The sequence below is a fragment of the Dromiciops gliroides genome, chromosome 4, assembly GCF_019393635.1.
Source record: "Dromiciops gliroides isolate mDroGli1 chromosome 4, mDroGli1.pri, whole genome shotgun sequence".
NCBI lineage: Eukaryota > Metazoa > Chordata > Mammalia > Microbiotheria > Microbiotheriidae > Dromiciops > Dromiciops gliroides.
This window is the reverse complement of record NC_057864.1, coordinates 108,610,629-108,633,089: the sequence shown is the minus strand read 5'-3', so window position 1 is coordinate 108,633,089 and position 22,461 is coordinate 108,610,629. Positions and strand designations below refer to the sequence as shown.

The following is a 22,461-nucleotide window of genomic DNA, read 5'->3' as shown; positions in this document are numbered from 1 at the left end:
ATGGACCAGTTATTTTATTGGTAGAGGGAATTCTCAGGTGAGGTATTGCTTCTACCAATGTAGGTCCAGTACCTTCTTTGCAACTGGTTCAGTCATTTCAGTCTTGTTCAATTCTTCATGACCCCATTTGGGGTTTTCTGGGCAAAAGATACTGGAGTGGTTTGCCCTTTCTTTCTCCAGCTCATTCTACAGATAAGAAAACTGAGGCAAACAGGGTTAAGCAACTTGCTCAGGGTCATACAGCTAGTAAGCATCTGATGCAGATTCGAATTCAGGTCTTTTAAAATCTAGGGCCAGTGATCTATCCACTGCAGCACCTAGCTGCCCTGAAGGGGTAGTTTATAGTCACAGAGAACTGCTTAAAACACTGAGGGGTTAAGTAACTTGCTTAGATTCACACAGCTGGTATTTATCAAAGGCAGGACTTAATCCTAGGCTTTGAGACCAGCTCTTTATTCACTATATCAGGCTGCCTCATCTGTTAATCAGTATTCTAGTTAACAAAATGTATTCTCAACAATAATAATGCATACTTGTAATATTAATAATAGTATGACTTCAACCTCAAAGTTCAGGGAATTAGAATTCAATAAAGCATACAGCTTTAAAAACTACTTTGCACAAATCAATGGGTTGATTAAATGAGTATCTTGATTTATCTCAAATCCAATACTATCATCTTCCCCCCAAAATGCAAACTTCTGCGCCTGTACCTTCTCTCTTTGCTACCACAATTCTCTTAGTCACTGACATTCAAAACCTTGGGATCATTTTGAATTCATCCTTTTAAAGAAGGATTTCTCAAGTTTGATCAGTGGCTGTCCTAGTTAATTTTTTTTTCTATCTAATTTTTCTTGGAAATACCTCTAGCACCTATCTCACTCCTTCTTTTGCATTTGTAAAGCCACCTCCCCAGGTAAAGTGTTTGTTGACTTATTCTTAGATGATTGCAATAGCTATAATAAGGATAAAGGCAAAATTTTATACTTAGGTAAAAAAAAATTCCAATCTCATAATTGCAAGATAGAGAAGAAATAGCTACATTTTTAGTTATATGAAATGTCTGGAAGTGTTAGTGGACAGCATGCTCAATATGTTGTGTTATATCCCACCCCCCAAATACTTGGCTGATCCTAGATTGTATTGAAATATCTAGAATGACAAAGGTGATATCCTGCCCTCATGTGAACTCTGAAGTATTATGTACAGATCAGGGTTCTGTGATTTTGGAAGGATATTTAAAAAGCTAGAGGCAATGCAAAGTAGGGCAAAGAAAATAGAGAAGTACTTGTTATTTATGATGTATGAGGATTAATCAAAAGAACAATAATCTGTATCCTACTTGGAAGGTGTAGAGGTAGGAGATGTCATCAAAGTAAAATTGATTTTCTTTCCTGTTTTTTTTTCCTCCGTGTCCCACGTTGCTCCCTTTCACTCTTTCTTCCCACTCCTCTCTCTCATTTTCCACTCCCTTCTCCCCTTTCTATTCACTTACTAACATTTGGATGTGGATTGTGAGGGGGAAAAAAAACAACCAAAAACCTAAAGATGACATCTAAGTTTCAATATTAAGTGATGGGAAAAATAGCAGTATCAATAAAGAAGTTGGAGTGAGTGAGAGGTTTGGGAGGGGGGAGATAATAAATTTAACTTTGTGCTAAGTTTGTAGTTATTGGTGGAATAATGAGGAAGACATGTGTAGCAGGCAAGTGGAGATGAGGAATGGGAGCTCAAGGAAAAAGTGGATGGTGGTTATAAAGATTTGAGGATCATAGAATCATCAATTTTGAGCTGGAAATAGCTTTAAAATTCACAGTCATAGGATTTGAATTTGGGGGAGGGACTTTAGTGACCATCTAGTTTAACATATATGCAAATGAAATTCCCAGTTCCTTGAAGCTCTTTAAGCAGAGGTTAGATGACCACTTGTCAGGTATAGTGGGATTCCTTTCAGGGATAGATGGATTCCTTTCAAGGATACATTGGACTATAAGGTCACTGATGACCATTGATGATTCACTTAACCTCTCAGAGCCTAGGAATGCTAATATTTACTGGTGGGATTCTTCCATACTGACAAAAATCATAGGTGATATGATTTTAACTTGTTAGATTGAACCCAACATTTTACCCTCTCAAAAACTTATTTATCATGATTTCTCATCCATGTTAGCTCTTCCTCCTAGCTTTGTGTTATCTGCATGTATGATAAATACTCCCTCTACAACTGTACCCAATTTACTGACCAAAATGTTAAACAGAATAAGATCAAAAACAGATTTCTGGTACACTCCAATAGAGATCTTCTTCCAAGTTGACATTAAACTATTAAGGACTATTGATCTACTCATCTTGGGTATCAACTCCCTATTAGCCATTTATAGTTTGTCCTTTTCAGTCCATATATCCTTCTCCTGATAAGAAAAAAAAAAGAAGTAAAGTAAGGGTTGACCAACTCTGTCTACTGTGTCACTAGTTATTATTATCCCATCAATCCTAAGCACTGGTCTCAACCCTTCTTTGATCTTCCCCCTTTTCCCAACTTATCAAAGACTTTGGTGACTTCGTCAATTTAGAAGTTCCTTCCAGTGATGCAGATAAAAATTCATCCATGCCTTTCTACTGTGTGCAATTCCTGTCCATAGCCTTCCATAAATTTGCCAGATGGAATCCACCCAATGTATTGGTGACCTTCACTTTCTCCTGATAATTTAAGTATACCAATGGAATACTTTGATGGATACCTCTTACCTCTTGCTTTCACTATATGAGTAGTCTGCCTTCATTTACTAACATATATTTCACTTGTGGCATCTTTATACCCAGTATTCTCAAGTTCTCAATGATTATATGTTGTAGCCTGCTCACACCCAGCTTGTATTTTCTGTAGTCCTCTGTGTAACATTTATTTCTAATTCTTCAGAGGCTGTTGAATTTGGTGTTTCATCACAATAAAGTAACATGAACTACTTCAGTGGCTTAAAAGAAATGTGAGATGTGTAAATTTAGAGGTATCTCCACTCCAAAATGTTCATATGGACTATTTGTACCCAACCTGTGGTAGAGCTTTCCAAACTTATATTGGTCTGATCATCCACAGCTGACACACTGTACCTTGACACCAACATAGTGATGTGATTTTGATCCTCTTTGGACAGAAAGGACAACAACCAATTAACATGAGCAGAATGTTAGTAATAAAAAGATGGCTCAAAGATCATGGAGGAAAGGAAGTACCTCACCTGAACTCTCCCCAAAATCCCTCCAAATAATTTCCATAAGATAATTCCTAGAGTAGCAGAAGCCACAAAAGGTCAAGGTGAAATAATCTTCCAGCCAAAGACAAATTAGGAGGTTGGCAGGAAAGGAAAATCATGAAAAAAAGTCAACAGCTTGATAAAGAAGACACACTCAAAAAAAGGGAAAAGGACCCACGTGTACAAAAATATTTATAGCTGCTCTTTTTGTGGTGGCAAGGAATTGTAAATTGAGGGGATGCCCATCAACTGGGGAATAGTTGAACAAGTTGTGGTATATGAATGTAATAGAATTCTATTGTGCTATAAGAAATGATGAGCAGGCAGATTTCAGAGAAACCTGGAAGGACTTATATGAACTAATGCTGAGTGAGATGAGCAGATCGAGGAGAACATTGTACACAGTATCAACAACATTGTGTGTTAATCAACTGTGACAGACTTGACTCTTCTCAGCACTACAATGGTCCAAGATAGTTCCAATGGATTCATGATGGAAAATGCTCTCCAAATTGAGAAAAAAAGAACTATGGAATCTAGATGCAGATTAAACTATACTATTTCTTTTGTTTGTTTTTCTTTTTTGAGGTTTTTCCTTTTTGCTCTGATTCTTCTTACACAGCATGACTAATGCAGAAATATGTTTAATGTGATTCTACATATATAATCTATAGCAGATTGCTTGCTGTCTTGGGTAGGGGGAAGGGAGGGGAGGGAGAAAAATAGAAACTAGAAATCTTATAAAATCAAATGTTGAAAACTATCTCCACATGTAACTGGAAAATAATAAAATACTGTTATGAAAAAAATACTGAAGCAAAACACCTTAAAAAATCTAGGTCAAATAGTAAAAGAGGTACAAAAAGCCATTGAGGAAAAAAGAATGCCCTGAAAAGCAAAATTGACCAAATGGAAAGGAGGAAAAAAAGCTCACTGAAGAAAATAATTCCTTAAAAATTAGAATTGAGCAAATGGAAGTTAATGATTTTAAGAAAAATCAGGAAACAATAAAACAAAACCAAAAGAATGAAAAAATGAAAGACAATGTGAAATATCTCATTAGAAAAACAATTGACCTGGAAAATAGATCCAGGAAAAATAATTTAAAAATTATTGGACTACCTAAAAGCCATGATCAAAAAAAAAGCCTAAACAGCATCTTCAAGAAAATATCAAGTAAAATTGCCCTAATATTCTGGAACTAGAGAGTAAAATAGAAAATGAAAGAATCCACTGATACCTCTTGAAAGAGATACTGAAATGAAAACTCCCAGGAATATTATCATCAAATTTCAGTGCTCCCAGGCCAAGGAGAAAATATTACAACCAGCCAGAAAAAAATTCAAGTATTGTGGAGCCACCGTCAGGATCACACACTATTCAGAAGCTTCTTCATTAAAGGTTCAGAGGGCTTGGGATATGATATTCTGGAGGGCAAAGGAAGTGGGATTAATTACAATCAAGAATTACCTACCCAGGAAAACTGTATATAACCCTTTAGGGGGGAAAATGAGCATTCAATGAAAAAGAGGGCTTTCAGGCATTCTTGATGAAAAGATCAGAGCTGAATAGAAAATTTGACTCTCAAAAAGAAGACTCAAGAGAAAGCTAACCCTAACCCTAACAGGAAAAGGAAATCATAAAGGATTTAAAAAGGTTTAACTGTTTACATTCCTGTGAGGGAAGATGATACTTGTAACTCATAAGAATTTTCTCAATATTAAGGCAGTTATAAGGAGTATATATAGACAGAGGGTACAGGTGGGAGTTGAATATGAAGGGATGATAAATTAAAAAATAAAATTAGGGGGTAAGAAAGGAATGCACTTGGAGAAAGGGGAAGGGAAAGGTAGAACAGGGTAAATTACCTCATATAAAAGAAGCAAGAAAAAGCTTATATGATAGAGGGGAAGATGGGGGAGGTAAGGGAGAGTGAACAAATCTTATTCTCATTGGAAATTGGTTCAAAGAGGGAATAACACACACACTAAATTGGGTATAGAAATCTATCTTACCCTGCAGGAAAGTAGGAGGGGAAGGGAAAAAGCTGTTGGGTGATAGAAGGGAGAACAGATTGAGGGAGGGGGTACTCAGAAGCAAAATATTTTTAAAGAGGAACAGAGTGAAAGGGGAGAGAGAGAATAAAATAAACATAAACAGTGGGGGGGGAGGGACTAGGATAGGAGGAAATACAGTTAGCAATAGTAACTGTGAAAAAAAAAAATTGAAACAAGTTTCTCTGAAAAAGGCCTCAATTCTAATTTGGAGAGCTGAGTCAAGTCTATAAAAAAGAGTCATTACAGAATTGATAAATGATCAAAAGATATGAAAAGTTTTCAGATGAAGTAATCAAAGCTATCTATAGCCACATGAAAAAAAATGCTCTAATTCACAATTGATTGGAGAGATACAAATCAAAACAATTCTAGGGTAGTAATTTATACATATTAGATTGGCAAATAGGATAGAAGAGGAAATGATAAATATTGGAGGGGATGCAGGAAAAATGACATATTAATGCACTGTTTGTGGAATTGTAAACTGATTTAACCATTCTGTAGAACAATTTGGAATTATTCCCAAAGGACTATAAAACCATGCACATTCTTTGACCTAGCAATACCACTATTAGGTCTGTTTCCAAAAAGATATTTAAAAAAGGAAAAGGACCTATAGGCATAAAAAATATTTATAGCAGCTCTTTTCTGGTGGCAAAGAATTGGAAATTGAGGGGATGCCCATCAATTGGGGAATTACTGAATAAATTGTGGTATGTGATTATGATGAAATACTTTTGTGCTATAAGAAAAGATGAGCAAGATGTTCTCAGAAAAACCTGAAAAGACTTACAAGACCTGATGCAAAGTGAAATGTATTGTGTACAAAGTAACAGCAATATTGTATGATGATCAGCTGTGAATGACTTAGCTATTCTCAGTAATACAATGATCCAAAACAACTCTGAAGGACTTATGATTAAAAATATTATCTATCCCCAGAGAAAATGTTATCCACCCCAGAGATGAGGTCTGAATATAGACTGAAACATTTTTTTTACTTTATTTTTTAAGGTTTTTTGTCTGTTTTCCTTCATAATATGACTAATATGGAAATGTTTTGCATAATTACACATATATAACCTATTTTGAATTGTTTGCCTTCTCAAAGGTAAGGGGGGAAGGGAGATAATTTGGAACTCAAAGTTTTAAAAATGGATGTTAAAGTTGTTTTTACATGTAATTGGGGGAAAATAAAATACTTAAACATTTCTAAAAATTTAGAAAGAAAAAGATGGCTCTTTCCCTTCATGAGAAACTTGTTGTAATAGGGAGTCATATGCTCACAGGAGAGGTAGAAATGGGACTAATAAAGAACAAATATGGGAAGAAACATCTGGATCGAACTTGATATATATAGAAAAGTTTCTCCTGAAGGTAACAATCATGAGGGCATCAAAGGCATTTGAAGGAAGGCAAAATGCCAACAGTGTAGAAAAAAAACCCCACAACCTTAGTTTCCATTAATACTAATAAATTCTGACTGGAAGAACATGAAAACCTGTCAACTTATATGCCTGATCTTTCATCTGTACAAAATCAGTTTGTTTTTTTTTTTTTTGCAGGGCAATGAGGGATAAGTGACTTGCCCAGGGTCACATAGCTAGTAAGTGTGTACAAAAATCTTGATGAAACTGGGAGGGAGGAAAGAGAAAAAATAAAGGGGGAAATTTTGGCAATGTCAAAACAAAATGCATCAATAAAATTATTTTTTAAAATATATCATCTATTTATGAGTCATCTATTCATGAATCAAGGGCTTTCTTGATGGTGTTAGTAGGGAACAAACAGGCTTTCTTTGACATAGCAATACAAAACATTGTTTTTTCTCCTTTGCTATCCTTGCTATTTCAGCTCATTATAAGCTTTAGCATTGCAGACATGAATCTTACAATGTCAAATGCATCTTGGCATTTATCTACTGTTAGTTTTATTTGCTTTTTTCTTTTGTACATTTTTTTCAAATTTAAGTTGTTTGATGAGTTTCCTATGTGACCACATTTTTTTTACAATACTGTTTTCCTCCTCTCTTGAATCATTTTCTTTTGTATCTTCATAATTTTATTCTTGAAGAAAGATTCCCAATTTTTCCTGCACTGATTTGTCTTGTAGAATTCCATACTATAAGATCCTACCAACTCTTTCTCTGAATGCTTTCAAACCTGTTTTCTAAAGATCTAGGTCCAGACCAGACTTTTGTCCCACTCTCATCAACTTCTCTATCACCAGTTTTAAGACAGAATGGATACTTTCTCACAATGATCTCATCACCACTTACAACCCCAGAAGCTAGTTCCTCCTTGCTGGTACAAATCATATACAGAATAGAATTCACCCTTATTATTTCCTCTGCCTTTAGAAGGATGAAATTACCCTTAAGGCAAGTCAAGAAATTATTAGCTGAACTTTTAAGAAGGGGAGAAGTTGAAGACATCCATCACTACTGTCTCATGCCTCCATGCCAGATATATGATTTATTTCTTGAAGTCTATTTCCTTTTCTGACCAAGTGGCATATAGCACATTCTGAATAACTGTATCACTTGTTTTTGCCTCCATTAATTTTCACCTAAATGCTCTTCATTATGGGTCATACCTCTGCGTCCTGGATTTTCTCACATGCGAATATATTCCTAATGGTCAATGTTACCGCCCACTTTTACCTAACCTATTCCTTTCAGTTAAGGTGTATTCTTTTAAAACCACATTCTAATCGTAGCTCTCATCTGAAGGATCAGTAATATCTATTAGATCAAATTATCTTTCTTGCATTAGGATCACTGTATTGTTTATTAACCATACTGTGGGCATTTCTGAGTAGACATCTAAGAACATGGGTTTTGGAATTTGTTTTCTATCACTAAATGGGCAATTCAATTGTTTGTGTTCATCCTATGACATAGCTATCCCTCTATGGTTTCTAATTTAGTGGATAGATAACATTTTTCCCCTTCCCTCACCTTTTAAGTTTACATCCTTTAAAAATGAAATTTGTAAGACTCCAGGCATATGCATTCATATCAGTTCTTGTTAGGTGTGCTATGGCCCTGGCCAGGATGTCATTCTTATATTTTCAGCATTGTTACAGAAATCTAAAGCCCATTATTCTCAGATACCATCTCCTTTACCAGTTACCTGCTGCTTTTCTTTTTAAGTCCATGTCTTCCATCAACAGAAATGATGAATATACCAACTATATGATAAAATTTTCTAGGCCAAGACTTCACAATCTTCAGCAATATTTTTTAGATTCCTGCTGGTAGCATCATTTATGCTCATGTGAATCACTAGAAATGGATAGCAGTTATCCAAGACAAACTGCGTTCCATTATATATACATGCCCCAGGAAGAGAGCATTCCTCTCCATTTTTTATATCAGGCTGCTGATGAATAACTGCCTCAGTATCCCTCACCATTGCTTATTTCTTTCTTTCTCTCATGCTCACTGGATCATCTCTTTCCTCACAGTATCTGTGGATTTACTTTATTGTTCCTTGAAGGACAAAGTTACTGCTTATTAAGAAAGTCTACTTCCCAATCCTTTGAAAAGAGGCTTATATTTCTTTATGGGTTCTGTGTCCAATGGGTCATTCTTTGTTCCTTTCTCCTTGGCAACATATCCTTCTACAATCTAATTCATTAACATAGACCAAGATTCCCCTCTTTCTTTTCAGATCCTTCTTTGTTTTCCCTTCTATCCTTTTAGAGGAACTTTCCATTCTCCCTGAGAACCAAGAGAATATAGAGATGTGCCCTGAAGCTCCTTAACTTTTTTGTTGTAGGATAGATATAAACCCTCATTCAAACCATAGATTTCAGTCATTTGACTGAGGCATAAACACTCACATTATATGGATTATATGCAGATCACCGAGAAAAATCCTTCCTTCCCTTCATATTTTCTGTAAGCAATCTTTAGTACTTTGTCATTCTTCTTAGTATCCCACCTAGAGGATTCATTTTGTGGATGATGAAACTGTGTTTCTGAGAGAGAGAATAATTTGCCCAACATCATACAAAAAGTTACTGGCAGAGTTGGGACTTGCTCTCAGTCCTACTAATTTGAGTCCCATTGTCTTTCTGCCTTCCAAACTATGGAAATAAGAGCATATTGAATATGTAGTAGCTCAATTAGCATTTTTACATGCTCCTGAAGGATTTGTTAGTTCAGTATAAGAGCATAAAGTTAAATGTTAGAGGTAATGTAGGGTTAGAGAAGGATTTGAATAGAAGAGATTCAAGGCCAACTATGGGTCCAAGACTGTGAAAATAGGGAAGGGAGGCCATAAAGGGGATAGAAGAAAAATCAGGGAAAGATGGGATGAGACATAAAAAAATTACAATGAAGATGAAGTTCAGAATTACAGGGGATTTGGTAAGGAAATAGAGAGGAAAAACTTTAGAATTCAAGGTCAAATTAGTGGTACAGTCTGGGGTAATGCTGGGGCTTAAGATATGAGCCTACCAATGAGTGGCTACAGTAGAAATTGAGGTCATAGGAATTTTGGTTTATCCACTGTTATCAGGGTGTTAAGAGGATCATGAAAATGATTATTAAATTCCCCAAAGAGTTTGGAAGAAGTTGGGATGGGTAGACAACTGTGGATAAAATGTTGAAGTTATTGAGAAAGGAGGTAGGAAGATAATAACAAGGATCTGGTCCATTGGTGCTATTTTGACTAATCTGGGACCTAATCAAATTTACTGTCATAGAAATAAATGTCCCTCATTTTTTTTTGTTTGTTTGTAACTATGAGAATTATCTTCTCCAGAAACACCATCATTTCTTTCTAGATTTGCACTGGACATTCAAGGAAATTGAGCTCCAGCTATAAACTCCACCTTGGCCTAATGACAAGCCTGACCAAAGCCAAGTGCAGTTATTACAAAGGCAGAAGGTACCCTAGGTCATCAGCACTCCTGAAACCAGAAAGCCAATGCCATTCCTTTTCCTGACTAAGTCTTTTGTTTTGTTTTGTTTTGATTTTTTGCTGGGCAATGAGGGTTAAGTGACTTGCCCAGGGTCACACAGCTAGTAAGTGTCAAGTGTCTGAGGCTGCATTTGAACTCAGGTCCAGGGCTGGTGCTTTATCCACTGCGCCACCTAGCTGCACCCATGACTAAGTCTTAAGTCAAGATGTGGGGAAATGGCATCTCCAATGTCCTCAGAATGCCACATCTCTCCCTAGTATATACAGAAAAGTCAATTGAACAGACTTTTCAGGTTATACCACCATCCACACTCTCTGGAAGGCTTAACAGAAGTTCATTTTCCCTTGGATATCTCCCATCATTATCCAGTAAGGACTTGGGGGACTCTGTTGCTCCCCAGTTCAAAAAGCCCATCTTTGTTTATTTGAATGTGGGCATCTTCACAGTAACTTGTTGCGGGGAGGACCCCAAATTCCACCACCCACTACAATTTGCTAAATGAAGCAAAACACTATAATAGGCTTAATGATGTAGCTTTATCTCCTAAGTGTTGTTTGAGATGACAACAAATCATTAATGTCATTAGCTCTGTGTGTTAAATTAGATTACAGATCTTCAAGAATGCCTGGCCAATAGATGCCTTTTTTGAATTCCACTTCTGCTGTGCTCTCCCCTTCCAAGCGTCTCATCGTTTATTCTACTCAGCTTTTCCTCAAGGACAATGAATTATATTCCAAGTCACATTTTTAAATAGCTGTGTTTCCTCCTGCCATACTCATCCATCCACTACACTTGAGGCCATTCTCCTGATGTGCTCAGCAACCAGACAAGGACCTCTTTGGTTTCAAGTACATGCTAAATTGGAAAATCTGCAAAGACAAAGCATTCAGTTCAGTTGATTAGACAGGTTCTTACTAAGCATCTATTATGTAAAAGGCACTGAGTCCCTGCCCTCAAGAAGCTCACAGTCTATCATCTGGGGAAAGTGAAATGTACATATGTGAGCAAAGGGAAAGGAATTGGACCTGTGATTTTATTAGTACATGTAACCACCAGGTGAGGAGACTCCCTCTACTGATACAGCTTAGTACCTATTGTGCAATTTAGTTTTAGAGAATTACCTCAAGAAGTAAAATGGGTATGCATCAGAGGCAGGATTTGAATGCAAGTATTCTTGGCTCTTTCCAGTATACCACATTTCTCTCTCTCTCTCTCTCTCTCTCTCTCTCTCTCTCTCTCTCTCTCTCTCTCTCTCTGTATATGTGTATACACACACACACACACACATACATACATATATATGTGTAATGAGTGTTTTGCAAACCTCAAAGCACTATATTACAACTAATAACTAGATTTATATATCACTTAGGCTTGTAAAGCACATTACACATATTATCTCATTTGTTCCTTACAACAACCCTGGGAGGTAGGTGCTTCTATTTTCCCCATTTTACAAATGAGGAAACTGAAACAGAGAGTAAAGTGACTTGCCCAGTCATATCTGCTAAGTAACTGAAGGCGGATTTGAACTCAGATTTTCCCTGACTTCAATGCAGTGTTCTCTTGTTATGCTACTTAAACAAATGCTAGCTATTGCTAGTATTGTTGTTGCTGTTGTTATTATGCTGTCTCCCCTAACAATACCATTCCTTTCAAAGATGTGGGAATGGACTAATCTGTCATAATCAGAAATGAAGTCTTAGGCTAAATTCGAGATGATTCATCCTTGTCCATTCCTCATAAAGCTAGCAACAGTGTCAAACTGAAATAGAAATGGAGCCACTAAACTGTATATAATTTATTCAGAGACAGAAGAGAGTCCCTGCCCTCAAAGAGCTTACAAGCTAATGGGAAGGCAAAATACAAACAAATATATGTGTGTGTGTATGTATATGTGTGTATATGTCTCACACACACACACACACAGACATACAAAGCAAGCTTTATCCAAGATATAAGGAAAATAATTAAAAGAAGGAAAGTACTGGAATTAAAAGGGGTAAGGGAAGGTTTCCTGTAGAAGGTAAGATTTCAGTTAGGAAGTAAGACCAGAGGAGAGAGAGCATTCTAGTCATGGTGGACAGACAGAAAATGGCCAGAGTCAAGATCTGGATTATGGTGCAGCCAGGGGGCCAGTGTCAAAGGATTGAAGTATAAAGATGAATTTGGGCAGCATATTTCCTTAGAAAACCACAAACTTACATTATCTATGTTTTATTATATTTTTATTTATTTTGTTAAATATTAACCAATTACATTTTAATCTGTTTCAAGTCATTCTAGAGAGTATTACTGACTGAGTGCTTTGACACCTCTGATGTAAGAGATACCCACACTCAGAATCAACATCACTACATAGCCACAGACACATGCAGACAAGGTGAGAGGTGCTTTTGCTTTTCTCCTGTTGGAAGAGATAGGTATCTCAGAGAATCAGTTCTGAACTATCTCCCCTTGAGACTCCTCTTGAGGTCTTCTTTCTCTAGCATTTAAATAAAAGGTTATTTTATTCTAATTGGATTGGTGTGTGAGAAGGTGTAATTATTTAATGAGGAATACCTAAGGACCCCCACACCAACCAATTTCTCCTGTGATACCCCCATGGTAGTGGCCTAGGGGCCACTATTGCTATATGGAAGTGCTTCTTTCTTAAATCTCACCTGGCTCCTGCTATTTATGTTCTTCCTGCACAGCTTTCCCAAAAGCAACCTCTCATTGGACACTTTTCAGACATAAGACTGTAATGGGTGCTCTTCTACAAACAGACTGAGTCCTCTGCAATTTCAGACAGAAGCACCTGGGATAACCTCCTGCAGTGCTCTACAGTCATGGCTGCCAGCCTTATTCGGCTCTGCATCTCTTTTTCCTTAGGACTATTCCAATGGTCTATTACATGCTCTCCCTGACTAAATCTCTCCACCCTCATCTCCATCCTCCTCACAGCTCTCAAAGGGATATTCCTAAAGTCCAGATTTGACCATGTCACTCCCCTGCTTGGCAAATTTCAGTAGTTCTCTCTCTTTTCTCTAGAATCAAATGTAAATAATAACAACTAACATTCTATACAGTTCTTACAATATGCTAGGCACTATGTTAAAACACTTTACAATTATTATCTCATTTGATAATACCTCATAACAACCCTAGGAGGTAGATGTTATTATTGTCCCCATTTCACAGATAAGGAAACTGAGGCAAACAGATTCTAACTGACTTGTTCAGAGTTACACAGATAGTGTCTGAGGTCAGATTTGAACTCAGGTCTTCCTGATTCAAGATCTGGCTCTCTATCCACTAGATCACTTCTTTTAGGCATTTAAAGCACTTTAGAACTTGGCTCCACTCTACCTTTCTAAGCTTATTACACATGACTCCTTTTACAAATTTTGAGGTCTAGCCATATTGTCATTATTGTTGATCCTCAGATAGAACATTTTGTCTCCTCTCTGCCTTCCTTTGCATAGATAATTCTCCATGCCTGTAATGCATCCCACCCCAATCATCATCATCATCATCATCTTCTTCTTCTTCTTCTTCTTCTTCTTCTTCTTCTTCTTCTTCTTCTTCTTCTTCTTCTTCTTCTTCTTCTTCTGCTGCTGCTGCTGCTGCTGCTGCTGCTGCTGCTCCTTGAGTTTGGTCACAGGCTCACAAGTTTCTCATTGAGAGCAATTTGTGACTGGGTTAGATTGGCAAGCTAGGTCACCATCAACAGGTCATTGATGTTGCTGTTCAACATGGCCTCGAAGTCCTCAGGGCAATTTTGGGAACTTGGTTAGCCAGGCCCATCAGGAAGTGGCCCACGGTGTTGTCAGCTGACATCTTTCCAGACAACACATCCTCAGCATACTGCAACACTGTATTTAAAGCGCCCTATATCTGGGCCGATGCTCCACCAACTTGCTGCAGATCACTTGAAAGGCCAATCACACGGTTGGGGATGAAACATGTCTTCATGATCAGGTCAATTCCAATTTGCTCAGTATCATAGTAGACATATTTCACTGTCAGTGGAGTGAACATCACTCCCATGGTCTTTCCAGGAATGCCCGTGGAAGCACTGACATAGGCTTTGAGGCTCATTTGTCCATTCTGGAGGCTGTTGTCCACGGTGAGATGAATGGGGCTGTGAGCCTCCCAGCTCATGAATCAGGACGGAGTGCTCTGTGATGTTATGGCCTGTGGCATACCAGCCCAGAATAAACTCACTTGGAGAGACTTTCTTGTGTAATTCATACATATTCTTAGCAAATTCTGTGTCCATGGCAACCTCATCCTCAGACTCATTATGTGGCATTGAAAATCAGTTGGTGACTTCTGCTGAGGGTCAATTGTTCCCAGCAGGGTGCTGATGACGCTACCAGCGTCCTCTTTGCAACGCTCATAGCTGTCCAAGATGGAGGCGGGGATGACCGGTGTAGCCGGATGACGCAGCCGCCAGGGAACAGCCCGGGAAGCCCGGGGCCCCAGCGTGGCTGGCACCGGGTCGGGACAACCGGGGGAGGCGCAGACGCCGGGGCCTGCCCCTGGGCCTGTGGCGGGGCCCTGGCAGGAGCTGGGGCGGGGACCAGGGAGAGGATCGAAGTTGGAGAAGAACCCGAGGTGGCTGTCGCAGCCGCCATGTTGCCCCAATCTGCCTCTTAGAATTATTATTTTCCCTCTAAACTCAACTCAAATGCCACTTCTAACATGAGGTCTTTACTGATCCTCCAAGTTATTCGTGCCTCTTGCCCCTGGGATGAGGTACTAAATCCCCCTGGAATGAGATAATAAATGACCCAGTATTTATTTTGCATTTATACATATGCTTCTCCCCACCCCCATTAGAGAAAGCTAAGTGGTGCAATAGGTAGAGTATTAGACTTAAGAGTCAAAAAATACCCAGTTCAAATCCAGCCTCAGGCACTTATTAGCTGTGTAATCCTGAACAAGTCACTTAATCTCTGTTTGCCTCAGTTTCTTCATCTGAAAAATGGAAATACTAATTACACCAAGCTTTTCAGTATTGTTGTGAGGATATCATGAGCTAACATTTGTGAACCTTAAAGCGCTATGTAAAGGCAAGCCATTACTGTTGTTATTAATATAATCTCACTGAGGGCAGGGACTGTCATTTTTGTCTGTATCACCAAGTGCCTAGCACAATGCCTGACACACAGATGTCAATAAATGCCTGGTCAAGGATAATAATTCCCTAATCTTCTATTACTTTCAGCAGAGGAAAACATAGTATGAATGAAAAGGAAATAAATTTCTCACCTCACAGCAGTTCTGGATTCAAATAGGCAACATGAGCTATTTCTGTGTTCAACACATACAGACTTATAAGAACTCCCAAGATGCTCCATGGAGTGAAAACCAGCCTCTTCTTGGAGCACAGAGAGCAACATTGCCTCAGGCTTTGGAACTGCCTTTTATTTGTTGGTATTTTCTTAACCAATTATTGACAGATAAGGGAAGAGAAGTGATATTGAGAGGGAATATGCCACAAGTTGGGGTAGAACATAACCAGGAAGGAACAAAAGGAGGGAGGGAGGGAGGAAGAAAGAAGGGAGAGATGAAGGAAGGAAGGAAGGAAGGAAGGAAGGAAGGAAGGAAGGAAGGAAGGAAGGAAGGAAGGAAGGAAGGAAGGAAGGAAGGAAGGAAGGAAGGAAGGAAGGAAGGAAGGAAAGAAGAGAGGAAAGGAGGAGGAAAGAAGGGAGGGAGATTGGAGTAGGAAGGAAGGTAGGAGGAAAGGAGGAGAGGAGAGGGGAGAAAAGGAAAGAAAGGAAATGAAAACGGATAAAGGAAAGGAGGGAGGCAGAAAAGAAGGGAAGAAGACTGTATTAAGTGCTCACAATGTGCCAGGCACTATGCTAGGTAGAACACTTTACAAATACTTTCGCATTTGATCCTCAACAACCCTGGAAAATAAATGCTATTATTATTCTCATTTTGTGGACTGAGGCAAATAGAGGTTAAGTGTCTTGCCCAGGGTCACACAGCTAATGTCTAAGGCTGTATCTGAACTCAGATTTTCCTGACTCCAGGCCCAGTGCTCTATCCATTGTGCCACCTGAGCAGCTCTTCTGCAGGACATCTAGAACCAAGGGACAAATTATGTAGTTGTTTCATTTGAATATTCCCTCAGCATATCCATCTCTTGATCTCTTGCCATTTGCTGAGTGGGTCTGTTTGTGCTTTATACTAGAATAGTCCCTCTTGTCTCCTTTTGAATAAGAATTCACTAGCTGCAAATATCCTGTCCCATTTTCACAGCTTGAGGGCTGAAGCTCACACATGAAAGTGTTGAGTGACATGAGGTATTAGGCACCCATCATCTCTAACTGCCAGTGCCCTGAGATCTCAGAGGTCAGAGAGAATAGAGAAGGGTGAAGAAGGTTTCATCAAGGATGGAATTTTAGTATGTCTTGTGGGAAAAAAAAGTCATCATTCCTACTTTCAGTGTTTTCTGTACCCAATTCCATAGGCAGTTTGCCACACACCCCATCACACAAGGCTCCCACAAGGACACATATAACACAGGGGAAAATAAGTGAAGAAGCATGCAAATAAAGCTCACAGGGACATCAGAAACATCCCAACGTATCTGTCTCAGCTACATCAATATTTCATCTCCTCTTCCTCTCCACTTCCTTATGTCAGCGTGATCACTCCAAGCACCAGCTTAGGTACAGAGGTGAAGAGGCTAAAGGTCTCTCTGCTTTCACTTGCCTGCCCCAGAGTAGGAGAGAGGGGCTGAAGTCCATATTAGGCTTTTGGAGAAGAATAACAAAGTTACACAAACAAAAACAAACAAAGCCATTAGCAGAAGCTACTCCTGCAGCTCAAACTCCAGGAATATTCTCATTCGAGGCAAAAAGAGGTGAAACTTAGGAGTGAATCCTTCCCCCCTACCACTCCTTCATGCCACCATCCCTCACAGTGAAGAAAGACCCAAATCAATGGAGGGAGGGGAAGAGAGATTTCTTCCAGTACCAACACGTACTCTGTGCCTCCTTGGCTAAATCAATGTTCACATAAAGTAGAGAAGCCACCCTTGGGGCTTGGGGGAAAAAAGCCAAAAACAAACAAAAAAAACCCCAAATAAACAACAAAATAATACAAACCGACAGAAATCCAGACCCAGATTTACTTATTTATTTATTTAGAATTGTTCTCAAGTTACATGTAAAAACAAATTTACACATCTATGGGGGGGGGAGGGGGAGAGGGGCAGGGCAATGAGGGTTAAGTGACTTGCCCAGGGTCAGCTAGTAAGTGTCAAGTGTCTCAAGCCAGATTTGAATTCAGGTCCTCCTGAATCCAAGGCCAGTGCTTTATCCACTGTGCCACCTAGCTGCCCCTTTCACATTGATTTTTAAAACTGTGTCCCAAATTCTCCTCCTCCCTCCCTCCCCAGCCCACCTCAAGAACTCAAGTAATTCAATATAAGTTATATGTGTACAGTCATGCAAAACATTTACATACTCATCAGGATCAAATGTGCTTGGCTGGGTGAGCTGAACAGGAGTTTGGGGAGTTGGGAAAGGTGGCACTGGGCAACCATTTGAACAGAGGAAGGGAAAGAATAGTATCACTATGCAGAAGCACATTAGTCTCTTCTTAGATTGATGGAGAGGTCTTGGGAGCAAGAATCAAGCACTTCTATCCCCTGCTCCTCCTCTTGAATTTTAACTGCAGCTCTTATCTCTTACTCAAGTCTTAGTTTATCTAGTCCACCCCCTGGGAACTACCCTTTCTGGAAAATGCTACTAAACCACACACAACTGTCATATAGTCTCTCCACAGTTCTTCCTGAGAGTACTCACAAGGCATCTTACACAATATTGATTGCCAGGAGGTAGGAAAACCAAAAACTCTGATATAGAGCTGTGACAAAAATGGGTAGAAACATATTTGTTGTTGGAAAACTTCCTTTGATAGGCATCTGTGAGCTTAACAGCAGCATATTTTCTCTTTGTCTCCTCTTCTCCTGCAAGAAAATGAGAAGAGAGATTCATAACATTTCATGTCTAGATCATTGCACTGGGTTCCCAAATGGGCCCCAGTGGAATTTATCCTTCATGGATTCATCTTACTGGAATGCTGTGATTTTTATCATGCACTGCCATCCTCAAGCACCAGAATTCGGTCCTGAATGTTTCTACAAGACCAAGGCCCAACTCATTACCTTGTCAGAAAGTAAGGATCTGAAACCACTGGGGAAGGGATGACAATCATCCTAGAGATGAAGGCTTTGGGAGAAAATCAGACAGAGGAAGAAACACTGGAATTATTAATGGGTAAAAGGAGATAGAAAATAAGTGGTATATATATATATATATATATATATATATATATACGGGGCAATAGGGCTTAAGTGACTTGCCCAGGGTCACACAGCTAGTAAGTGTCAAGTGTCTGAGGCCAGATTTGAATTCAGGTACTCCTGAATCCAGGGCCGGTGCTTTATCCACTGCGCCACCTAGCCGGCCCCCCTTAAGTGGTATATTTTTTATTCCCTCCATTTTCAGTCTCATTCAGAAAAAATAAAAACAAAAAGCAGAGGTGATCTAAAGTCTTGTAAGATTCAACTTGATCTGAATCTTTAGCTTCCAGTGTATTGGGGCAAGTGGCAAAAAAAAAAAAATGTAGATAGGTCTTAGTTACTCTACTTGTTTTATAGCTTCAAAGGGAGCAGGATGATGTTCCTGCAAGAGTAGGAAATGAAGAATAGACAGGGTCATTGGGACACAAGTTTGTGAAATAAGCAAATAGGGTCTTTAATCAATGACCATTAATTAAACACCTGCTATGCTAAACCCAAGCCCTGTGCTATGCATTGGGGATATAAAGACAATGTTGAAGTCTTTTGTGTGTCCCCTCCCCTCTGTATCTCTTTGGCTTCCTCCAGGTACTCAGTAGGTACTACCTGGCTGGCAAAAAAATAATTAAGTGATGGGACATAAAAATTCATACTAATTCTTTAGTGACTTAAGAGGTTGGGTGCTCCTTGTCATTGAAAAGACAAGATTCCAGGGAGAGGGAAATTCTTAACTCAAAGGAATCAATCTCTTTCATAGTTGAATTTTAGGTATTAGTGGGGGGAAAGTTTTGAGGTAGGAGTCATGTAGGCCCCCTCAAATCACACCATATTGATTGACAGTCTAGGCTGGCTTTGTGTGGTACCAAATCTATTTTGTTGGATCACAATATAAGATTCATTTCTAGACTCTAATTCCCAACATACAAAACATCCAGAGGAAAATCATTAGAATGATTAAAATGAGGTTTCAGGGGAAGGTTTCCAATCCCAATGGTATCTCTTTGAGGAAATGATTTGTAAAGAGCAAGCCTAGTTTTACCTTTTGCCCTACCTTTTTGGAGATTTTCCTGGGTTATTTCATCTCAAGACTGAGGAATGTGTGTTTCTAGGGAACTCAGAAACATGAGCTTTCTCTATGTCCTTTTGGGGGTGGTTAGTTTCATCAGGAATTGGGGAGGAGAAGTAAATGTAGGAGAAACTGAAGTGTGGGAGACTTGAGTTCTATGGACTTGCTATTTTCAACACATCACAGCAAGCACAAGTGTTTGGGAAAGCTGTGTTGAATAAGTTACATCTGGATCCCAACACCTCTACCAGCTTCCCTTCTGTCCTCTGATGTGTTCTAAGGCAGCACCTTAGAGCAGAGCATCCTTGAACTTCAGACAGGTAGCCTCTGTTGCTTTGTGTGCATCAAGCCTTCTTTCAGTCTCTGGAAATCAAAGTAAGTCAAAGAAGTCTATCATCCCAGATACTCACCTGTTGGCTCTAATTATTTATGAATTTTCTCTCCTATCTTCCCTTCCACACTAAAGCAAATGAAAAAAATCCACCCCAATATAGGGGGGAAGTGAGAAGGAACTCCTTAATAGTGAGTATCACTAAAAACAGGACAGCTAGATGAGCCAGTGGATAAGGTGCAGAACCTGGAGTCAGAAATACTCATCTGAGTTTAAATCTGGCCTCAGTTATTTATTAGCTGTGTGACCCTGGGCAAGTCACTTAATGCTGTTTGCCTCAGTCTCCTCATCTGTAAAATGAGCTGGAGAAGGAAATGGCAAGCTACTCCAATATCCTTGCCAAGAAAACCCCAAATGGATCATGAAGAGTCAGACACCGCCTGAAAAAGACTGAACAATAATCACTACACACTAGAGGGAGAGATTGAGAGAATCCTTCAAAACTTGGAATTGTCCATGGTCAGCATTATCTGTGAAAGATTGTTAAGATCTCCCTTCCCAGGGCTGGGAACAAACTAAAAAGACTTGCTCATTAACATCTTAAAGGTGATAGAAGACAAATATATGGAGGCCATAGTGAGATGAAAGGTATCTAGCTTTCCAATGTTTTTCATGGCTCATGGAGTTACCCTTCCCCAAGTCCTTCACTCTGCCCCATCTCCTCCTTCCCTCCTCCCTCTGCTTCCTTCCTCTTCCCTCAATGCTGAATTACAACCAAATTTGTTGACTATTTCACTTAGTTTGGGATGATCCTGGCATAGAACCCAACACACTCAGTGCCACCCCCTCACTCTGCCTTCCCACCTAAAATTTGTCCTCTCTCCTTCTTCCTCAAGAGGGAAATATGTTGTTGTCTTTCCTTCTGGAAGAGGACCATGACATAGTGATGTCATCAATGCTTGCACAGAATTGGACTTAAGTAAGAGAGGGCTGTGCAAAGTCACCAACCTCACTGTCTCCTCCAGAGCCATCTGGGTCTAGTGGTAAGATAGACATCAGAACGACTGGAGATGGCCCCAGATATTTAAGGCAATTGGAGTTAAGTGACTTGCCCAGGGTCACACAGCTAGTGTGCTCTATATACTGTGCCACCTAACTGCCCGTGAGGCAAATCTGTTTTTCTCCTGGAGAGCAAAAATAGTTTTGTTGACATCTAGCCCCATACACCCACATGAACCCACACCTCAGGAAACATTTCTGGGGCAGATGCAAGTATTTGCATGTATCATACACATACTCCAGCTTATGAGGGGGCCAATTTTGGAAGTCTTATAGATGAGGGTCAGATAATATTTAAGCTTTTGAAAATATTTTTCATAACTATTTCCTTTTTTTATTCCTACTTTTATCATGATGGTTAAATAGAAGCCTCTAAGGAATACTGGAGTCGGACTGGGCATGAATAAAATAGTGCTTAGTCAAGTCATTAAGTCTCCCTGGACCTCAGGAAGATGAGTCTTCACGACTCCAGACCTGACACTCTATCCTCAGGGCTACTTACCTGTAAAATGGCATTGCATTTTACAAATGAACAAATTATTTGAACAGCTAGGGGATGCAATGGACTCATCCTCCTGAGTTCAAATCTGGCCTGAGACACTTCCTAGTTGTGTGACCCTGGGCAAAGCACTTAATCCTGTTTGCCTCAATTTTTTCCATCTGTCAAATGAGTTAGAGAAGGAAATGGCAAAACACTCCAGTATCTATGCCAAGAAAACCCCAAATGGGGTCATGAAGAGTCAGACCATATTGAACAACAATGACTTTGTAAAGCTTATAAATGTCAATTACAAAAACAACAAAAGAATATAACTTCTTTGAGGGCAGAATCTTTTTTCTTCTTTATCTTTATAACCCAAGAACTTAGCACAGGGCCTAGCATATAATAAGTGCTAAATAGATACATGTTAATTGATTTATGTAGTTACTAGTATAATATCATATTCTTCAGCTCTAATTACCATGGGCTCAAATGTCCCAAAGGGGAAATAATTGCTCAGTAGTAGCCTGGGGCATCAAGGACAAAGAAGGTCTTTGGTTAGCACCCAATAGCCTTCTCGACCTAATTAAATTCTCAGCCTACCTTCTTCCTATTCTTGCTTTGTTCCTAAGGATCATAAGCTGAGACTGCTGGGCAGACAGATGTTTGGAATGAGAAAAAGAAAATGAGTGTTCATCATTCAATTTAGCTGCTGGAAATGGAACTGAATTCCCCTTTCATAGGCTTCTATTAAATGGGAAATTGTTGATGGGATAGAGTGAGATGAAGGAAGACAAGTTAGAAAAGTTCAGACCTCTTGGCACAGCTGTCACCATGGCAGATGTGGTCCTCCTTGAATTCAAACTGGGCTTTTGTAATGGATACAGGATGACAAGCTATCTTTGCTGGGAACTTTGAGCCAGGCATGTTGGCACATGGAAGCATCACCAGAAAATGCAGATTTTTCTGC

General features: G+C 39.2%; 1 pseudogene; it reads right to left on the bottom strand.

The window, feature by feature from the left end:
- Positions 1–13,886: 13,886 nt before the first annotated feature.
- On the bottom strand, positions 13,887–14,868 carry LOC122754670 (annotated as a pseudogene).
- Positions 14,869–22,461: the final 7,593 nt, after the last annotated feature.